Here is a 19,224-nt window from a genome sequence, read left to right as displayed (position 1 = left end):
ATGTGTGTATCTTAATGTCACAACACCTTGGGACTTTCTCCTGAGGCACTGCTTGAATGACACTCACCTCAGATGTCTCCCCTGGCTTTTATGCTGATCTTCATTGCCATGAGATTCTGAAATTTCTCCTAATATTGAGAACCACGTGTTATTCTTCATGAGTCTTGCCATTACCTGTTTACAGGATGATTTTTTTCCATCATTAAGGCTTCGACAGACTGACCAATAATTCAAGTTGAAGTTCACAATATGAAAAAAAAAAAAAGGAATTATTAGTGGAAAGAAAGCTGATGTGAACAAGGAAATACAGCCACATTTCGCTGTTTTAACACGTTGGCAATTTTTAAAAAGCGATTTACTAGGAAATACTTTCATGAAGATTGAGAGTGATGTTGACACAAATAGGTGTTAATTAGGAGAGCTAAGCAGAAAACTGTGAGAGGATTGCTAAATAAGCTCAGGTATCTTAAGTCATGTCCCCAACCCAAAAGAGATAGACATTCTCTAGCCAACTGATTCAAATGCAATTCCTCTCATTCAGGGTTGGTCCTTAAAAAAAATTCTTGTTTTCCTGGAGCTTCCCAACACAGTGGTCCTGTAGGAGTCCTATCTCCACTGTCCTCAGACCTTTCCCTTGCTTCTCTGGGAAAACAAATGGGTATAGGTGGCATGGTGCTCACGGAAAAATGCATATCAGGAGATAAGACAATGCAGAGTAATGACCATTTCCTGGACACTGAGCCAACAGTTACCTCTTCAGGGTCTCTGAAGATGGGCAGGTATGAGTTTATTTGCAGCTAATAATCACGTCATACCTGTAATAAGGGAGCCCTGCTGGTGCACTGGTTAAGAGCTTGGCTGCTAACCAAAAGGTTAGCAGTGTGAATCCACGAGTCACTCCTTGGAAACCCAATGCGGCAGTTCTACGCTGTCCTATTGAGTTGCTATGAGTTGGAATAGACTTGATGGCAATGGGTACTTGTAATAAACAGAGCAAAACTTTCAACAAGACCCCAAACCATAAATCTCTCAGTGCCTTGAAGTGACCCCTGAAGCTAGTAATTACACTTACAAAGCTTAAAGAGCCTTAGAGCTTTTAATCATAAGAGAAACGAAAGCTTACTTTTAATACACAGAGCTTTATGTTCATGAGGAAGTCAGAATATGTGACTTCCATAGACCCAGGGGCCATGTCTATTTTATTTAACAATTTATTCCCATCCCTTAGCCCAAACACTGGAGCAAGGTCAATGAGTAAAATATTTTGTTCACTAAAGGAATAAATAAATTTTTTTAAAAGATGTCATTCTTACCTACTGATGCCAGGTTTCTGAAGGTTTCCATCATCACATCTCGGTAGAGTTTCCTCTGAGCAAGATCCAGCAAAGCCCACTCTTCCTGGCTAAAGACCAAAGACACATCCTCGACAACCACTAAGTCCTAAAACATCCCACAAATTCTGAATCAGCAAGGTCCCATGTCCTCCAATGTGTACAACAATGAAGGGTGAGGCTGGCAGTCCTGGGGAACTGGGAATTCACAGGGTTTTGACAAAAGGTTCTGTGTTCTACCAAGGTCTAATCTATGATACAGGCATCAGCCTCATCCCTTCACTAACTACATTTACTTCCTCACTGACTGCATCCTGTCTCATAGACGAGCGACACAATGAAATAGGTAATCTCACCACAGTATGACCATGACCAGTTACAGTCTTATTTTTCTCTCTTTATGGATTAGAACAGTTGGAAACACAATAGAAATTACAGAAATGCTCTAATTCAAATCATCACTTTCTTGTGAAGAAACAATTATATCTCTTTCAATAAGACTCACTAAAACACTCAACAAAACACAAAGCACAGAGTGAAGGCAGGATGACGTATTCACCACTGGGAAACACTAAGAATGGCAATTTTTCCTTTTGCCCCAACAGCCATGAGAGGACCAAGGGCCTGCACAAACTGGCAAGCCAAGGACCTGAGCTGGTCGTATTTTCTTGATTTCTGGAGATCAGGAGATGACAACCCCACTTGCTTAAAAAAGAATATTCTTTTGAAGAATTATGAATTTTTACATGTTGACTACCTATTTGTCAAAAACTCAGTTGTTCTATCATTCTTTCTGTCCCTTTCACAGACATATGCTCAGGGAATAAAAATTTTTTTAAAAACTAAGGCAAGACTGGAAACATAAGAATCCAGATCTCCCCACAATTCTCAAATTTCAAGACCTGATGCAACTGTACACCAGTTATTAACGACTGCTCCCATCAATAAACATAAATTCATACATCCTCACACAAACACAGTCCAATGTCATAAGATGACAAAGAGCACTACCTCTGCAGAAAAAAGAATAGCATGCCCTTAAGTCTGCTGACTGTGAAGAGATTACCATTCCCATTTTGCAATGACTGCACATGATATACTTAATCAATGTAACCAAGTTATACATGTAAGCATTGTTGAATTGGAAAAGGCACACAACCATGACCCCTGAACCCTGACCAGTGGAATTCCCTGGTCTGTAGAAGTGACTTCTGTGAAACATAATACCTCCAATTCATTGGCTCCCTCTGTAGTGAAGAGAGAAAAGGATGCTAAACTACATTTTGAGAGTTTAAACAGAACAGCTTTGGAGTAAGAAGGCTCCATTTGTCAGGGAATTGGTGAAGTGAGCTGTCTATACCATCTCTAAACAATCCTGGTATGATGGAGTCACCAGAAACTCTGAGCTGGAGACAAAACCCAAAAGTCTCCTCCACTGCAGTGGGCCAGGTTACATATTTTAAAGTCATCAAAAACCCTAACGTTCATTATACAATCCCGGGCCACATAAAATCTGTTTGGGCAATGTCCAGCCACATATACATCTGTGGTCCCATAAGGTTTTAACAGAGTCCAGAAATCCTGATCGGAGAACGGGAAATATAGTTCATGACCGGACATAGGAAACACAAGAGCTTCCCACACACAACATGTTTATTTCCTGTCTCTTGTATACAACAGCTAGGTATGGATTGTATCTAACGTCAATTAAATGTCTGTGTTAGTATACTGTAGTGCACCTTTCTATGCATAACATTAAAAAAAACACTTCCAGATATACTAAAACATGTTTAACATGATAATATAGCAATAATAATAATGTTTTGATTCATATGGCAAAGTAGTTCACATTTGTTATTATAAACCATTGTATACCTGGAATTCTGAATATATGGTAGTCACCCTTTATACACAGGGGATATGTTCCAAGACCCCCAGTGGGTGACTGAAACCGCGGATAGTACCGAAACTTATACATACTGTTCCTCCTATAAATACATAAAACCAAAAAAAAAAAAAAAAACCCAAACTCATTGTCATCTAGTTGATTCTGACTCATGGCGACCCTATGGGATCAAGTAGAACTGCCCCACAGGGTTTCCCAGGAGAAGCTGGTGGATTCAAAATACCAACCTTTTGGTTAGAAGCCCAGCTCTTAACCACTGGGCAACCAGGAAGCAGTTTAAGTATATGTAGGTATACATATGTGTGTAGGTATATATACATACCTATGATAAAGTTTATAAATTAAGCGCAGTTAAGAGATTAACAAGTAACATAAAAACAGAATGATAATAATTACCATAATAAAAGTTATGTGAATGTGATCTCTCTCTAAATATTTTATCATACCGTTCTCACTCTTCTTGTGACGATGTGAGATGATACAATTTTTTTTCTTTCCTTAGTAAGTAGAGAACTTTCGCCTTTTCACTTAAAGGAAGCACTTTACGGCTTTTCTTTGGCATGTGCGAATTGCCAGCATCGTTACTTTTGCATTTTGCATTATTAAGTAAAATACGGGATACTTGCACACAATCACTCTGATAACGGACATGGCTACTCAGTGATTAACAGGTTGCTAGTGTACACTGGACAAAAGGATGATTCAGGTCTCGGGCAGGACGGAGGGAGACTGCATGAGATTACATCACGCTACTCAGATGAGTGTGCAATTGAAAACTTATGAATTGTTTATTTCTGGAACTTCCCGTTTAATATTTTTAGACCATGGTTGACCTTGGATAACTGAAATCACAGCAAGTGAAACCACAATAAGGGGGTTACTGTAATAGCTTTATGGGGGTTGCTTATTATTTTTTTTTTTTATATATACTAAGGGTTACACGTAAGTCGGATGTTCACAGCCCAAGGACAGGTGTACACACAACGTCATAATCACATAACGTCCTATTTCACAGAACATATTATGGATGTTAAGTGACATATGACTGCAGAAATGATAAAATGTCCCACACACTAAGCAACTAAGATTTGTGAAAGGTTTTCAGAAAGTTTTAACACAGTAGCTCACTTATATCTCACAACTCTCCTAAACCAAAAACCAAACCTGTTGCAGTCGAGTGGATTCCAACTCATAATGACCCTACAAGGCACAGCAGAACTGTCCCCATAGGGTTTTCCAAGGAGTGCCTGGTGAATTTGAACTGCTGATTTTTTGGTTAGCAGTCGTAGCTCTTAACTACCATACCACCAGGGTTTCCTAAGCAAATATTATTACAAACAGTTCACAGCTGAGTGAAGTTAGAGACAATCAATCACATCCTCAATGCTGCCCGCGCGGAATGTTGCTGAGCTAGTGTCACAATGCAGGTCAATTTCTCTTTGAAGCCGAAATTCCTGACAACTATATTTCTGTTCATATGTAAACAGCTTTATTGTTATTCTGGATGTTATTCTCCAAGAACACCATGGGTGATCTAGAGCCTTGCTGAATACCAGGGAAAGGAAACAATGGAAGCATCCTAATCAATTCACACGAAACAGAACTACTTCTCCTGGAAAAGCCTTGTGTCTCAGACAAGACTTCCTCCCTTCAGACTCTTTTAACTGTGGCTACCTTTATGTATTAAAATTAATTCAGGTAACACTGACACAGAGCCTACTTCGTATTGGCAAAGCAGATACAGCAGTGAACAAAACAGAAATATATGAATGAACATGGATCATAAGTTGAGTTTGGATAGCATGTTGATATATATATATCTATATATATATATACACACACAAACATAAATATAAAAAGATATACGATGTTGTTACAGGCCGTCGAGTTGGTTCCAACTCATACCAGCCCTATGCACAACAGAACAAAACACTGCCCAGTCCTGAGCCATCCTCACAACTGTTGTTATGCTTGACCCCATTGTTACAGCCACTGTGTCAATCCATCTCGTTGAGAGTCCTTTTTTCGCTGACCCTCTACTTTACGAAGCATGATGTCCTTCTCCAGGGACTGATCCCTCCTGACAACATGTCCAAAGCATGTGAAATGCAGTCTCACCATCCTTGCTCCCAAGGGGCATTCTGGTTGTACTTCTTCCAAGACAGATTTGTTCATTCTTTTGGCAGTCCATGGTATATTCAATATTCTTCATCAACACCACAATTCAAAGGCGTCAATTCTTCTTCAGTCTTCCTTATTCATTGTCCAGCTTTCACCATATCCATATGAGGTGACTGAAAACACCACGGCTTGGGTCAGGAGCACCTTAGTCCTCAAGGTGACATCTTTGTTTTTCAACACTTTAAAGAGGTCTTTTGCAGATGTGTCCAATGCAATGCATCTTTTGGTTTCCTGACTGCTGCTTCCTTGGGTGTTGACTGTGGATCCAAGTAAAATGAAATCCTTGACAAGCTGGATCTTTTATCCATTTATCACGATGTTTCTTATTGGTCCAGTTGTGAGGACTTTCGTTTTATGTTAAGGTGTAATCCATACTGAGGGTTGTGGTATTTGATTTTCACCAGTAAGTGCTTCCAATCCTCTTCACTTTCAGCAAGCAAGGCTGTGTCATCTGCATAATGCAGGTGGTTAATGAGTATTCCTCCAATCCTGATGCCATATTCTTCTTCATATAGTCCAGCTTCTCGGATTATTTGCTCAGCATACAGACTGAATAGGAGTGGTGAAAGGATACCACCGTGATGCACACCTTTCCTGACATTAAACCATGCGGTATCCTCTTGTTCTGTTCAAATGACTGCCTCTTGATCCATGTACAGATTTCTCATGAGCACAATGAAGTGTTCCAGAATTCCCATTCTCTGCAATATAATCCATAATTTGTTATGATCCACATAGTCAACTGCCTTGCAGAGTCAATAAAACACATGTAAACATCTGTGTTATATAGACATATCTATACATACACACAAACGTCACACACCTTCTCCTCAATTGTCAATAGGACTGGGTTTCTAAAACCAGGACATTATGTGAAATTCACATTATGTGAAAATGGAGGATGACTGCATAAGATCACAAAATGGAGGATAACTATATCATTACATAAGAGCCAAATAATATAATTACATAACTGCCAAATTCCATCATGATATAACTGCCAAACCACTGAGAATCATGGTCAAGCCAAGATGGCACAAAACATCACAGCCAGCGTTACTCTTGCCTCACACTCTGGCATTACTTACTGCCAGATGTATGTCATTTATGAACAAAACAGTAGCATACTGGGTTTTTTAGTATTGTTGTAAATGTGAAAAGTTGGAAAACATGAAAATCATTAAGTTAGAAGAAAGTGTATTTATAAATAAAATCTCAACTGGAGATACATTCTGCAGAAAACAAAGCACAGTAAGGGGATAAGAAGCAAGTAACACAAACATATTTATCTTTAGTAAGTTAGTGTAGAGAGTGAAATAATCATTTTAGAAAACACTAGGTAGTGAAACCTGGCTTGGTAAGGGAAAGAAGAGCACACTATCAATTCTAAAAACTTGGAACCAGACTTTTATGATTTTGCAAACAATCATACACATTTCACATGCTCGATGATTTCAACAAGTCCCAACATAGAGGCACAAAAGTCAAAGGGCTCCACTACATCTAGTGATATCATATTCAAACTGTACAAAGAGAAAATACTGAAAAAAGCCAAAAGAGGGAAAAAAATCACCTTCCTATTGAAGACCCTGGAAAGAATTACAGCACATTTGTCTTAAGAACCATGCAAGCAAAGAGAGGGTACAATGAAATGTTTAGTGTTTAGAGACAGAAAAAAACTAAAACTCTGTATCTACCAAAATTATCTTTCGAAAGGGAAGGTAAAAAAAAAAAAAGAAAACAACAAGTGTTGGCAAGGATGTGGAGAAACTGGAACCATCATCAATTAGTCGTGGGAATGCAGAATGGTACAGCCACTGTTGAGACATTTGGCAGTTCCTCAAAAAGTTGACTACAGAACTATGATATGACCCAGCAATCCCACTCCTAGGCAAATACCCAAAAGAATTAAAAGCAGAAAATCAAACAAAAATCAGCACACCAATATTCACTGCAGCATTATTTACAACAGCCAAAATATGGAAACAACCTAAATACCTATTAGCGAATGGGTGAACAAGATATAGTACTATTTTTTTTTATAAGGAATAGTGCTTAGCTATAGAGAGAAAAGAAGTCCTGATAGATAGATGCTAAAACATGGATAACTTTGAAAATGTTATGCTGAATAAAATACGTCAGTCATAACGGGACAAATACTGTATGATCCAAGTCATCTGAAATAGTATAAATTCCATACTATCTGCTGTGTAACAAACTAGGGGAAATAAAAATTTCTATTTCTATTTGCTTGTTTCTACAAAAAAACTGACAAGATGCTTCAGAAAGTAATAAAGCTGGTTACTGAAAGGAAGCTGGGGGAAGAGGGATGGGCTGGATGTGGACAAAAGTAGGAACAAGTCTTCATAAAGTATACTCTTAAGGTCCATAGTGAGTTTCAAACTTTGAAGGCATTATCTATTGGAAAAACATAATTTCGATATACCACACGTAGTGTGCTTTTAAAAATGACAAAAGTCAAATGAGATATTAAGTGTTTTTACTAGGAATTCACATCTGAACTCACCAGCTGCTCCACGGGAGAAAGATGTGGCAGTTTGTTTCTGCAAAAATTACAACCTTGGAAACCCTATGGGGCACTTTCACTCTATCCTACAGGGTCACTATAAGTCAGAATCAGGGTCCTTATGAGTCAGAATTGTCTCAATGGCACACAACAACAAACGATAATAATAACACCATTGAAACTTTAATCATTTAGGACCCAACTATTATTTAAGCGGTTTAATACACTTGCACAAATCACCATGTATAAATTAGAGCCCTCTTTCAAAACACAGTAATCAGGGATATCAGAGTCTGTACGTTCATTTTACATCAGCCAGGAGAATGTTTCTAAGATGGCTAAAATATTTAATACATTAGGGGCTCTGGCATGATGTGTTAAATGTAACAAGAGTATTTAAGAAACTCCTCAGATTTTAGAGTAACTTTTTTTTCTTTTCAATTGTACTTCAGATGAAAATTTACAGAATTAGTTTCTCATTAAACAGTTAGTACACACATTATTCTATGACACTGATTAACAACCCCATGACATGTCAACACTCTCCCTTCCTCTCAACCCTGGGCTCCCTATTACCAGCTTTTCTGTCCCCTCCTGCCTTCTAGTCCCTGCCACAGGGCTGGTATGCCCCTTTAATCTTGTTTTTTTTTTCCATGGGTCTGTTCAATTTTCGGCTGAAGAGTAAACCTCAGGAGTGACCTCATTACTGAGCTGAAAGGGTGTCCTGGGGCCATACTCTCAGGGTTTCTCCAGTCTTTGTTAGGCGGCAAGTCTAGACTTTCTTTTTGAGTTGAATTTTGTTCTACATTTTTCTCTAGCTCTGTCCAGGACCCTCTATTGTGATCCCTGTCAGAGCAGTCAGTGGTGGTAGTCAGGCACCATCTAGTTGTCCTGGACTCAGTCTGGTGGAGGCCATGGTAGATGTGGTCCATTAGTTCTTTGGACTAATTTTTTACTTGTATCTTCTTCCTTCTTCCTTGCTCCCAAAGGGGTGAGATCAGTGGAGTATCCTAGATGGCCACTCACAGGTTTTAAGGACCCCAGACACTACTCGCCAAAGTACAACATAGAACATATTCTTTATAAACTATGTTATGCCAACTGAGCTAGATGTTCCCAGAGACCACGGTCCCCACATCCCTCAGCCCGGCAATTCAGTCCTTCAGGGAGTTTGGATGTATCTATGGAGCTACCATGACTTTGCCTTGTACAGGTTGTGCTGGCTTCCCCAGGATTGTGTACTGTCTTACCCTTCAACAAAGTTTCCACTTATCTATTCCGTCCCTACCCCTCCCCTCCCCTGTAACCATCAAAGATTGCCTCTTTTTGTATGTAAACCTTTTCATGAGTTTTTACAGAAGTGGTCTTATATGATATTTGTCCTTTTGTGACTGACTTATTTCGCTCAGCATAATGTCCTCCAGATGCATCCACGTTATGTGATCCTTCACAGATTCATCATTGCTCTTTAGGATTGTGTAATAGTCCACTGTGTGTATGTACCCCAGTTTGTTTATCCATTCATCTGTTGATGGGCATCTAGATTGTTTCCATCTTTTTGTTATTGTGAACAATGCTGCAATGAACACGGGTGTGCCTATGTCTATTCCTATGATGACTCATTTCTCTAGGATATATTCCTAACAGTGGGACTGCTGGATCATATTGGTTATTTCTATTTCTAGCTAAGGAAGAGCCATATTGTTTTCCAAAATGGTTGTATCATTTTGCATTCCCACCAGCAGTGCATAAGAGTTCCGATCTGCCTGCAGCCTTTCCAACATTTGTTATTTCCTATTTCATTAATTCATGCCAGTAATGCCGAGGTGAGACAGTGTCTCATTGTGGTTTTGATTTGAATTTCTCTAATGGCTAGAGGGAAACCCTGGTGGCGTAGTGGTTAAGTGCTATGGCTCCTAACCAAAGGTTCGGCAGTTCAAATCCACCAGGCGCTCCTTGAAAACTCTACGGGGCAGTTCTACCCTGTCCTATAGGGTTGCTATGAGTCAGAATTGACTCGACAGCACTGGGTTTGGTTTTTGGTTAATGGGTAGAGATCATGAGCATTTCCTCATGTGTCTGTTGGTCGCTTGAATGTCTTCTTTGGTGAAGTGTCTGTCCATTTCCTTTGCCCATTTTTAAATTGGATTGTTTGTCTTTTTGTTGTAGAGGTGTTGGATTTTCTTGCAGATTTTACAGATTAGACCTTTGTCTGATTTGTAATAGCCAAAATTTTTTTCCCAGTCTGTAGGTTCTCTAGAGTAACTTTCACATTTTAAAATAGGCATTCCTTGTGTCTGAGAAAATTATATTCATTAAATGGAAAAATTCTCAGTAGAAACACAACAAATCAAGAGAGGTAACAGAGCGGCCCCCAAATCTGCAAACAAAGTAACAGGAAATGGACCAGGGCGCAGAAACAAAGCCTTTCCCCAGAACAATGGGGCACGGTATCAGAAAACAGCCCTCAAACTTCTTTAAAGTTGTCTTTCAGAAGCAGCTGGATAAAACCAGGCCCAGGGACATGTGCAGAACATCCACCTGTGACTGTTGTGTGACTTTCCACCAAGGGCAGTGAGGGGCTGTAGCCACAGCTGGGGAATCAAACTCGGGAAGTGAGAGACTGCACAGGCATGACACCCCATAATAAATCCTGCTACGAATCTCAGATGCCTCTGGGATCAGAGCCATCTTAGAAAGCTGCTGTGCGCACCGTAGTTAACATATCCCCACCTACGCCTATGAATAAACATGAATCTTTCCCGCCCAAGAACTTTTACAAACCCAGATGAGTCTTTTGTTCTGTGAGACAAGGGTAAGCATTGCTTAAGCCCTCCTCATCTCCGCTTGCAAGCCTCTTCAATAAAGCTTTGCTTTTGTGGAAAACTCTACATGTCTTACCTACTCATTCTTGACCAGTGGGAGGCAAGAACCTTATTTCAGTTATGAAATGATCTAGAAATTTTCTTCCAGTTGCAACTGTAAACCCAAGAACTTAAATACACACATCTCGTATGTTGAACTTCTCTAGAAAAAGAGAAAGGGGCCCTGGTGATGCAGTGGTTAAAGTGTTCCGCTGCTAACCAAAAGGTCAGCAGTTTGAATTTACCAGTCGCTCTGCAGGAGAAAGAAGTGGCAGTCTGCTCCCATGAAGATTTACAGCCTTGGAAACCCTATGTGGGCAGTTGTACTCTGTTGTATAGGGTTACTATGAGTTGGAAACGACATGATAGAGGGGGTTAGCAAAAGAGGACAATTAAATTTTAGATTCTAATTCACAACTATGGAGAACAGTCAAAAATTATAGGGATTAAATACGAGCTCTAGGCATAAGTAGGAAACAAGGATCTAGATTAGGGATTCATACTTTCCACACACCTGAAAAACCTCAAGGCAAAAGCATTCCCCACTGGAGAGAAAAATGGGTGTGGAGACCCCACAAAGGATCCAGCTGGACTCACTGCCCCCAGCTTCATACCTTTGGTGATGTCAGGAGAGCACCAACACCACCCAGGATCCCATAAGCAATCAGGGCCTTCCACTATGAACTCTTTCCCCCTTCTTCTACTCCATAACACAATCTGAGAGGTGGAGATGTAGTTTCAAAACTGCACAGAAAATGCTTCTGTGCCTGGGGGAAGTCAAGAAAAGTGTTAAGAGAGATGGGACAAGGATGGCGCTGGAGGGCTGGGTCTCAGCCTCCACAGCCAGAGCTGCTCCATCTTCAGGCTCTGGTCAGAAGACTCTGTCATTCAACACAGAGCACCAATGCCCAGAGTGGGGATGTTAACACCCCATAGTGCCAGCTCTGAGAGTCACACAAGAAAGGTGACCCCAGGCATCTAAATCTTGAAAAACCACATATGTATAGAGGAAGGGCCCAGCAACAGGGCAGCAGGGCCTTAGGATGCCTCTTAGGGCTCAGTCTCTTGGCTGCCTCTGCCACCTTTATTCTTCATTGAAAAACCAGAGTCCCACAGCACAGAGCTGGTCCCCAACAATTCATATCAAGCCTCACCCATTTACGGTAAGAATAAACCAGTTCTCAGTCAACTCACCATTTCCTTACTCCAGCTTCTGGAAGTCTAAGAGAATGTCATCTCTAAGCCCAATGAGTCACTTTAGTAAGAGCGACGGGAGTAGAAGCAGAGCACTGGGCAGTCTGGAAGCAGATGAATGATGTCAGGTCCACACTCCAGTCACAGTGGTAGAAATCCTTACATGTGATTTATGGACATGCAAGATGGTCGCCCTAGGTCCCCAGCTGCCTGGACTGGACTAGTTCTTCCTTCACCACACTTGAGACCTGAAATGGAAGAATGGTGGGGAGGAAACAGTGTTGAGTAAGCAGGGAGTAACAAGTTTTCGGCTTCCTCCCAGGCTCAGGGCAATGCTCCAGCCCAAGGGCGTTTCTACTTAAGGCAGAACAGGCTCCAGCCTCCAGAGCACATACTTGCATTCTTCATGCAGTTCGATGGGTCTCTTCACTCTGGCAACAAGACCACCACTGAAATCCAAACCCACTGCCGTCGAGTCGATTCCGACTCGTAGCGACCCTATAGGACAGGGTAGAACTGCCCCATACAGTTTCCAAGGAGCACCTGGGAGATTTGAACTAACCGACTTCTTGGTTAGCAGCCATAGCACTTAACCACTACACCACCAGGGTTTCCAACAAGACCAGAGATGGAGGAATTTACCTATCCCAGGGCATGAGAAGCAACCACGTCTGGCCAGGCTGGAAAATTTGAACCTGATTTCCTCCAGGGAGGCAGGCGTCCAATGTTGAAGTTGTGGGTTCATTTATGTAACACTGTTCCCTATAGATCAACACACCCACTCTTACTTGATATTAACATGGGTGAATTTTCAGGAAGAATGCATTTTTCAAGTTTTGTCAATGAATTCATCATTCATTTTTAATTATGTGCAGTTCAAACTCTTCTATTGTGTTTTTAAACTTTTTTTTTTTTTCCATTAATACCATTGTAATATGTGCTTGGTAGTTTTCTTGTTGCTTTTGCAATTAACATTTTTTTCTCCCCCTTGCTTTTTTTTTCTTTCCCACTTTTGCTCTCCAACCATAACACCACCTAAGCTTTTGAAAAATCTGGGAGGATTCCTAAACACTTTGTCTCTCAACCTTATGATAATCAATAAACATATCAGAAAATCATTGTTTTTTCCGCAGAGCCATCTCTTGCCTGTTCACATTTCTTTCCACCCTGCTTCCCCTTCAACCTCACTCCTATTCTTTCATTTCTTGCTATCAGTGTAAACGTTCTTTCTCTCTCCCATGATCTTTACACCAGTGTCTCCCCCTTAAACATTATCCTCCCTTTTATTGTTTTAATAGTCCTCTATAATTTAACTCACATCCTTTTATTTCTATATTCTTTGCAGCATAAACTGGGAGTTTGTTCAGTATGTACAATCTCTAGCCCCACCCCAGAACTGCTAAGAATCAGTATTTTAACAAGATAACCAGGTTTTCCATATTGAAATTCAAGTATGCAAAGCATTCACTGATCTACAGTCTGTAACTCAAGGAACATGCATTCTATAAACAGATGCCCTTTGAACCATCTACATTGTATCACTGCACTATCTCTTCCTGATCCACAGCCAATCTCATGTCTAGGTCTCCTCACTGTCTTCCTTGTTCATAAAAAACCCTGCCTGATGTCATTCAATCATGCTTGTCATTTCCAAATTCTATTTGGGACATTGTTGCTGTTATTGTTGTACCATCAAGTCGGTTACGACTCATAACGACCCTATGCACAACAGAACGAAACACTGCCCAGTCCTGCGCCATCCTTACAATCGTTATGCTTGAGCTCATTGTTGCAGCCACTGTGTCAATCCACCTCATTGAGGGTCTTCCTCTTTTCCGCTGAACCTGTACTCTGCCAAGCATGATGTCCTTCTCCAGGGACTGATCCCTCCTGACAACATGTCCAAAGTATGTAAGATGCAGTCTCACCATCTTTGCCTCTAAGCATTCTGGCCGCTCTTCTTCCAAGACAGATTTGTTCATTCTTTTGGCAGTCCATGGTATAGTCAATATTCTTTGCCAACACCACAATTCAAAGGCGTCAACTCTTCTTCGGTCTTCCTTATTCATTGTCCAGCTTTCACATTCATATGATGTGATTGAAAATACCATGTCATGGGTCAGGCGGACCTTAGTCTTCAGGCTGACATCTTTGCTCTTCAACACTTTGAAGAGGTCCTTTGCAGCAGATTTACCCAATATAATGCATCTTTTGATTTCTTGACTGCTGCTTCTATGCCTGCTGTGGATCCAAGTAAAATGAAATCCTTGACAACTTCAATCTTTTCTCTGTTTATCAATGATGTCACTCACTCGTCCAGTTGTGAAGATTTTTGTTTTCTTTATGTTGAGGTCTAATCCATACTGAGGACTGTGGTCTTTGATCTTCATTAGTAAGTGCTTCAAGTCCTCTTCACTTTCAGCAAGCAGGGTTGTGCCATCTGCATAATGCAGGTTGTTAATGAGTCTTTCTCCAATCCTGCTGCCCCGTTCTTCTTCATATAGTCCAGCTTCTCGTATTATTTGTTCAGCATACAGATTAAATAGGTATGGTGAAAAAATACAACACTGGTGCCCACCTTTCCTGACTTTAAACCAATCTGTATCCCCTTGTTCTGTCTGAACAACCACTTCTTGATCTATGTAAAGGATCCTAGTGAGCACAATTAACTGTTCTGGAATACCCATTCTTCGCACTGTTATCCATAGTTTGTTATGATCCACACAGTCCAATGCCTTTGCATAGTCAATAAAACACACGTAAACATCCTTCTGGCACTCTCTGCTTTCAGCCAAGATCCATCTGACATCAGCAATGATATCCCTGGTTCCACGTCCTCTTCTGAAACTGGCCTGAATTTCTGGGAGTTCCCTGTCGATATACTGCTGCAGCTGTTTTTGAATGATCTTCAGGAAAATTTTGCTTGCATGTGATATTAATGATATTGTTCTATAATTTCCACATTCGGTTGGATCACCTTTCTTGGGACTAGGCATAAATATGGATCTCTTCCAGTCAGTTGGCCAGGAAGCTGTCTTCCATATTTCTTGGCATAGATGGGTGAGCACCTCCAGCACTGCATCTGTTTGCTGAAACATCTCAATTGATATTCTATCAATTCCTGGAGCCTTGTTTTTCACCAATGCCTTCAGAGCAGCTTGGACTTCTTCCTTCAGTACCATTGGTTCCTGATCAGATTCCACCTCTTGAAATGGTTGAACATGGACTAATTCTTTTTGGTATAATGACTCTGTGTATTCCTTCCATCTTCTTTTGATGCTTCCTGTGTCATTTAATATTTTCCCCATAGAATCCTTCACTATTGCAACTCGAGGCTTGAATTTTTTCTTCATTTCTTTCAGCTTCAGAAACACTGAGCGTGTTCTTACCTTTTTTTATCTCCAGCTCTTTGAACATGTCATTATAATATTTTACCTTGTCTTCTTGAGACACCCTTTGAAATCTTCTGTTCAGTTCTTTTACTTCATTAGTTCTTCCTTTTGCTTTAGCTGCCTGACACTCAAGAGCAAGTTTCAGAGTCTCCTCTGACATCCATCTTGGTCTTTTCTTTCTTTCCGGTCTTTTCAGTGACCTCTTGCTTTCTTCATGGATGATGTCCTTGATGTCACTCCACAATTCATCTGGTCTTCAGACACTAGTGTTCAATGCATCAAATCTGTTCTTCAGATGGTCTCTAAACTCAGGTGGGATATACTCAAGGTCATATTTTGGCTCTTATGGACTTGCTCTGATTTTCTTCAGTTTCAGCTTGAACTTGCATATGAGCAATTGATGGTCTGTTCCATAGTCGGCCCCTGGCCTTGTTCTGACTGATGATATTGAGGTTTTCCATCGTCTCTTTCCACAGATGTAGTCAATTTGATTTCTGTGTGCTATCTAGTGAGGTCCATGTGTATAGTCGCCGTTTATGTTGGTGAAAGAAGGAATTTGCAATGAAGAAGTCGTTGGTCTTGCAAAATTCTATCATTCGATCTCCGGCATTGTTTCTATCACCAAGGCCATTATTTTCCAACTACCGATCCTTCTTTGTTTCCAACTTTCGCATTCCAATCAGCAGTAATTATCAATGCATCTTGATTGCATGTTCGATCAATATCAGACTGCAGCAGCTGGTAAAAATCTTCTATTTCTTCATCTTCGGCCCTAGTGGTTGGTGCATAAATTTGAATAATAGTCATATTAACTGGTCTTCTTAGTAGGCGTATGGATATTATCCTATTACAGACAGTGTTGTACTTCAGGATAGATCTTGAGATGTTTCTTTTTGACGATGAATGCAACACCATTCCTCTTTGTCATTCCCAGCATAGTAGACTATGATTGTCTGAATCAAAATGGCCAGTACCAGTACATTTCACCTCACTAATGCCTAGGATATCGATGTTTATGTGTTCCATTTCTTTTTTGACAATTTCCAATTTTCCTAGATTCATACTTCGTACATTCTAGGTTCCAGTTATTAATGGATGTTTGTAGCTGTTCCTTCTCATTTTGAGTCATGCCACATCAGCAATGAAGGTCCCAAAAGCTTTACTCCATCCATGTCATTAAGGTCAACTCTACTTTGAGGAGGCAGCTCTTCCCCAGTCATCTTTTGAGTATCTTCCAACCTGGGGGGCTCATCTTCCAGCACTATATCAGACAATGTTCCGCCGCTATTCATAAGATTTTCACTGGCTAATGCTTTTCAGGAGTAGACTGCCGGGTCCTTCTTCCTAGTCTGTCTTAGCCTGGAAGCTCAGCTGAAACCTGTCCTACAAGGGTGACCCTGCTGGTATCTGAATACTGGTGGCATAACTGCCAGCATCACAGCAACACACAAGCCCCTACAGTACAACAAACTGACAGACAAGTGGGGGATTTGCAACATATGAAAGGCTTAATGCCCATCAGTGGCTGTCTGCTGGCCTTCAAAAAGCCCGGAGTAGTCAGCATGGTTCCAAACAGTCTGCTGCCATCGCCTCCTCCAATCTGGCTCACACAACCCCCTCCGCCCCACGCACACTGTTTTCTCTACTTCAGTTATGTCTTTCATCAAGGAATGAATGATACTGGGTTCTCTGCTACCTCAGGGATTTACACACTCATTCTTCCTATATGAAATACACTTTCCATCCCCATCCATACCACATGCTATCAGTCCTACACAACCATGCACATAGCTAAATAAAACAAATTTTCTGAATCTTCACTTAATTTAATTTTCCTTTTCAAGCAGTCTAACCTGCAGAGACCTGGAGTTAGAAAACAAAAATGGAAGAACACGCTCGACACTTCTCAAGGTGAAAGAACTGAAAAAAATTCAAGCCTCAAGTTGCAATTTTGAAGGATGCTGTGGGCAAAATTCCCCACCCATCTGTCAGTTTGTCACGCTGTGGGGGCTTGCCTGTTGCTGTGATTCTGGAAGCTATGCCACTGGTATTCAAGTACCAGCAGGGTTACCCATGGCAGAAAGGTTTCAGCTGAGCTTCCAGACTAAGACAGACTAGGAAGAAAGACCTGGCAATCTACTTCTGAAAACAATTAGCCAGTGAAAATCTTACAAATAGCAGTGGAACACCGTCTAATATAGTGCCAGAAAATGAGTCCCTCATGTTGGAAGGTGCTCACAAGACAACTGGACAATAGCTGCCTCCTCAAAGTAGAGCAGACCTTAATGATGTAGAGACAAGCTGTTGGGACCTTCACTTGCTGATGAGGCACAATTCAAAATGAGAAGAAACAGGTGTAAACATACATTAATTATCTGAACATGGAATGTATGAAGTATGAATCTAGGAAAATCGGATATGGTCAAAATGAAATAGAATGCATAAATGTCAATATCCTAGGCATCAGTGACCTGAACTGGACTGTTACTGTCCATTTTGAATCAGACAATCATATGGTCTACTATGCAAGGAATGACAACTTGAAGAGGAATGGCATTGCATTCATAGTCAAAAAGAACTTCCCAAAATCTATCCTGAAGTGCAACACTGTCTTGATAAGATAATATCCATACGCCTACAAGGAACACCACTTAATATGACCATTATTCAAATTTACACACAAAACACTAAGACCAAGAAAACCCTATGACCCTGTTCTATTCTGACACACGGTCTCTATGCACCTAAAATTGCCTAAACAGCACCTAACAACAACAGATATATACCTAAAAGGCTTGAAAGCAGGGATGCACAACATTTTTACACTAACAGTATTTTTACACTAAAGTTCACTGCAACACTAGTCATAATAGCTAAAAAGTGGTGGGAGGGGGAGTGTGGAGACTAATGTCCATCAACAGATGTATGTATAAACAAAATGGAATATTTTTCAGTCATAAAAAGAAATGAAGATCTCATAAATACTATGACATGGATGAAACTTGAACACACTAGGCTAAGTGAAATAAGTCAGACACAAAAGGTCAAATACTATACAATCTCATTTAAATGAAATATCTACAATAGGCAAATGTACAGAGACCAAATGGTTACCAGGGGCAGGTGGGTGGGAGGAGGGGAGTTAATGCTTAAGGGGCACCGAGTTACTACTAAGGGTGATGGAAAAACTTGGAAACTGACAGTGGTGATGGCTGCATAACATGCAGAAAATAACTGATGTTACTGAATTGTATGTGTAAAAATGGCTGAAATAGGAAAAGATTTTGTTATTTATATTTTAGCACACACATGCATAAAAGATGGCATGAAACGACACCATTTTTTAAAAATGAAACTTGGTTTCTTGGTCTGAGTGTTTGAGTGAAAGGAGGGAGATTTATTTTTAATTGTGTTTTAGATGAAGATTTACAGAGCAAATTAGTTTCTCATTAAACAATTAAAACACATATTGTTTTGTGACATTAGTTGCCAACCCCTCAACATGTCAACACTTGCCCCTTCTCGACCTTGGTTTCCTCATTTCCATTCGTCCAGCTCTCCTGTCCCCTCCTGCCTTCTTATCCTAACCCCTGGGCTGGTGTGCCCATTCGGTGTTGTATACATGGTTAAGCTACTTGTATTATTGTTTTATGGGCCTGTCTAATCTTGGCCGAAGAGAGAGCCTCAGGAGTGACCTCAATACTAAGTTAAAAGGGTATCCAGGGGCCGTACTCTCAGGGTGTCTCCAGTTTCTGTCGGACCAGTAAGTCCGGTCCTTTTTTGTGAGTCTGAATTTAGTTTTACATTTTTATCCAGGTCTGTCCAGGGC

The 19,224-nt window shown here is 40.6% G+C and overlaps 1 protein-coding gene across 1 annotated transcript in view; it reads right to left on the bottom strand.

The window, feature by feature from the left end:
- RBP7 (retinol binding protein 7) overlaps positions 1–19,224 on the bottom strand; it is a 251,455-nt gene that overhangs the window by 134,626 nt on the left and 97,605 nt on the right.

The sequence above is a fragment of the Elephas maximus genome, chromosome 3, assembly GCF_024166365.1.
Source record: "Elephas maximus indicus isolate mEleMax1 chromosome 3, mEleMax1 primary haplotype, whole genome shotgun sequence".
In the NCBI taxonomy this organism is placed as follows: Eukaryota; Metazoa; Chordata; class Mammalia; order Proboscidea; family Elephantidae; genus Elephas; species Elephas maximus.
This window is presented reverse-complemented; position numbering and strand designations above follow the sequence as displayed.